The 3,288-nt window shown below is 36.6% G+C and overlaps 1 protein-coding gene across 2 annotated transcripts in view; it reads right to left on the minus strand.

Annotated features, from left to right (window-relative positions):
• Nucleotides 1-3,288, minus strand: part of LOC137973049 (uncharacterized) — a 16,066-nt gene extending 12,778 nt beyond the window's left edge. The window contains exon 1 of one of the 2 annotated variants that reach the window (XM_068819766.1): nucleotides 3,180-3,288. The gene's annotated coding sequence lies outside the window, so the exon portion shown is untranslated. The remainder of the gene's footprint in view (nucleotides 1-3,179) is intronic. The other variant, XM_068819767.1, reaches the window with a different exon arrangement.

A 3,288-nucleotide genomic window follows, 5' to 3' on the forward strand; every position in this document is an offset into this window, starting at 1 on the left:
TTGCTTAATAGAAAAATGCCTTCCGGAAGTGCTTCTCTTGAGATAAAGCAACTGATCAAAAAGTTATATTTTGTTGTGTTATTTAAGCAATAGAGGACGTTGTCCATGTTTACATAGCCTCATCTAAATGCCAAGCGCAGTTGGGAGAATTCTTGACAGTTATGCAAACCCGAGACACAGTCGAGGGTTTGCATAACATACACACCCATATTCCCAACCAGCCAATCAAAAGGTGCATCTCACAACACATAACCAATCAAAATTCATGTGATGTCATAGCTGTGTTTACATACTCTCATCTAAACACAGCTATTGACCGATATTAATGGGAGTGCGTTTACTATCCTAATTATTTTATAATTTAGAATGTGCAATGATATTCACACGCAAAATACAGTGTCCCTGTTATTGGCAATAATAATAAAATTATGATAACTCTTAGAACAACAAAGTTAGTCATTTATCTTATTACTTTCAATAATTTGCTCAAACCAACAAACTGAAGATGAAGACGATGAATAATAATTTGTGATCAATCGTTGTTAAAATTCACATTAAAAATATTAATGGTATAATCATTTGTTAACTGATATTAACGACCAGTGCAAGAAGCTGTGCAAAAAGAGTGATATAGTTCCTCAGTTTTGCTAGTGCCAAGATGTAAGAACAAGGTGTCCAATGATATATATTTTCTAAAAATATGTAAACACATTAATATTTATGTGAAATTCAGGCAACTTATGACTTCATCCTGCATGTAGTTACATTTTGATCAAGATTTGTCCCCTAACATCATTATTTATCATCAGTAGGTTTAAAATACAAAGGAAATTATTGGGAATCAAACAATAATTATTTAGGTTGGATTCATTTTAACTGAAATTTAACCTTGAAGTTCAACAGTTACAGAGTAAATTAACTACTGGGTGCAAAAATACAGATTTGATCCAGTCAGTCAGGGAGCAGGGGTTGTGCAGTGGTAAGAGCACTTGCCTCCCACCAATGTGGTCTGGATTCAATTCCCAAACTCAGCGTCATATGTGGGTTGAGTTTGTTGGTTCTCTTCTATATTGCGAAAGGTTTTTCTCCAGGTACTCCGGTTTCACCACATCCACAAAAAACATATTTGATTTGAGTTAATTTCATTGGTTTCCCCAATTAGTTCTGTAGTGCTAAATCCATTGACACTTAAATAAAGTAGTGTTTATTATGATTATTACAAGTTGATAAAAAAAAAGTATACATAATTCCTAGGCAACAGACAAAATTGGTAACATTAGGACCATTAGGCAGGCTTTTAGCTGCAAAACATAAGAAAATAATTTATTACCAGTATATGTTAGTAATAAATGCTAATTTCAAGGTTGTTTACTTACGCATTATAATATTATTGTCTCTACTTCAATAGAGCTTAGAATATTTCACATGCGAAAGTATTATCACTCGGATGTATTTAACACGTACAGCATTTAATTCAGTGCAACTTGATCCCTGTCGTCAGCTCCTGTCAACCGAACCCTCTTTTAAAATGTAGTCCTCCCTCTCTCATCTTAAAAATTTGATCGTGTATTTGAGGTATTTAACGGCGAAATGACAAGCACAGATAGCTTCAAACCCTCGTACTTCTTTCCTTTCAATGTGATGTCGCTTAAATCTAGAATTTCCATTCCATGATTCAACGCCTCGTGTAAGAGACTTGGCTTGGTCCGCCATTTTGAAATAAATCGAGACTGCGCAGAACGATCGGAAGTCCGTGAATCGCGGACTGTTAAATTGGAACCTGCCAGAGCTCTCGATCCGAGGCGCTGGCCAAGAGGATCGCAGCTCTGGGAACGAGAATGTCCTCGCCCTTCCTCGCGCTCGTTCTCAGATCAACTGCGCATGCGTAAACGAACTGACTTCCGGTTTGAGAAAAAAGCTAAATTTCCGGCGGTTTTAAATTGAATTATATATTTTTTTACATGGCACGTTTCACCCCCAAATACAGAATATAGCTAAGCATTGATTTTTTAAAATCATCTTTTTTGAAAAAGTTATGGGTATTTCAGTATCGTTTGTCTCTAAAAAGAACATTTTTCAAAATAAAAAGAAAACCATGCTTGGCTGAATGCAAAAACGAATACAAATTATCAAACCATTGATTAAATACCCAAATTGCGTAGCACGGAGACAAATTAAGAGTTTTCTTTCATTGATCACGTAACCATCGGCGTGGTACGATGACGTCATATTTCGGGTCATTGGCTTACAAAAGTTGAAATCTGACCAAAATAATGCCAAATTCTCTCAAATTACTTAACCATTACATCCTTAGCAACGCACCCCAAAAAATACGTCAGTGGGCCCTTAACGACCGTCCTGTAGGCAACGTTTGGCACCTACAGAGTATATGTGGGAAGTATCGATTATCCGTACTTGTGGGGACTGGGCTGAATGGTCAGGATAATCAAAAATATGAATATCAGTGAGTCGTGTCGAAGTTGCATGATTTTATCCTGCTGCTTGCCGACACCTTATTCAGTTGGTAACTTGGTTCCTTTTCCTAATCACAAAATAGTTGACTGTTTATCGTCTATGGAAAGAAAGGATCGCTTACATTTTGAGGACATGACGAATTCGTTTTAAGGCTAAAATTTATGGAGCACCAAAGTGGACATAAATGCTAATTGAAAAAAAAAAAACTTTCGAATTTTCAAATTTACGTTGTCAACTCAAAGTTTTTGTCCAAGATTTACAAATTTTATGGTAACTTGGTAAAATATTTATGCTCTTTTTTGTATTTCCTTTCCAATGTTCAAAAATGCGTGCTGATTTAAAAAAAAAACAAACAAACAAAAGAACATTCTAATGGAATAGAAATTAGCTCGTGTTCCTCAACACATGCTGATCGAGCTAATGGTGCGTGAAAGGCATTAGTTATAATACACATAATTTGAAGAGAAGAGCAAGAAACAAACTGTGTCCTCGTAAAAAGATTTCATCAACTGTGTTCGTACTCTACAGTTGAAACCGAAATGCACCCGAAAAGTTTTCGTGGTTGGTAGTGATGGAACAGCGAGGCGAGACTCGAAGGAACGTTGTTTTCCCCTCGATCCCTCACTAAAACTTTTGCTACGGTGATGAATACTTCCCGAAATACTTAAATTTACACCGGACATCACAAGCTTCGAGTAACTTACCGTTTTTGTAAAAAGCTTCCCTTCGAACGCTTGCCTGTGCTTCAATGATTTCGAACATATACTAGCACGAGGTCGCAGTATGGAGCGGGGCCTGTGAACTGCGGAATCG

This window comes from Montipora foliosa, chromosome 10 (assembly GCF_036669935.1).
Source record: "Montipora foliosa isolate CH-2021 chromosome 10, ASM3666993v2, whole genome shotgun sequence".
NCBI lineage: Eukaryota > Metazoa > Cnidaria > Anthozoa > Scleractinia > Acroporidae > Montipora > Montipora foliosa.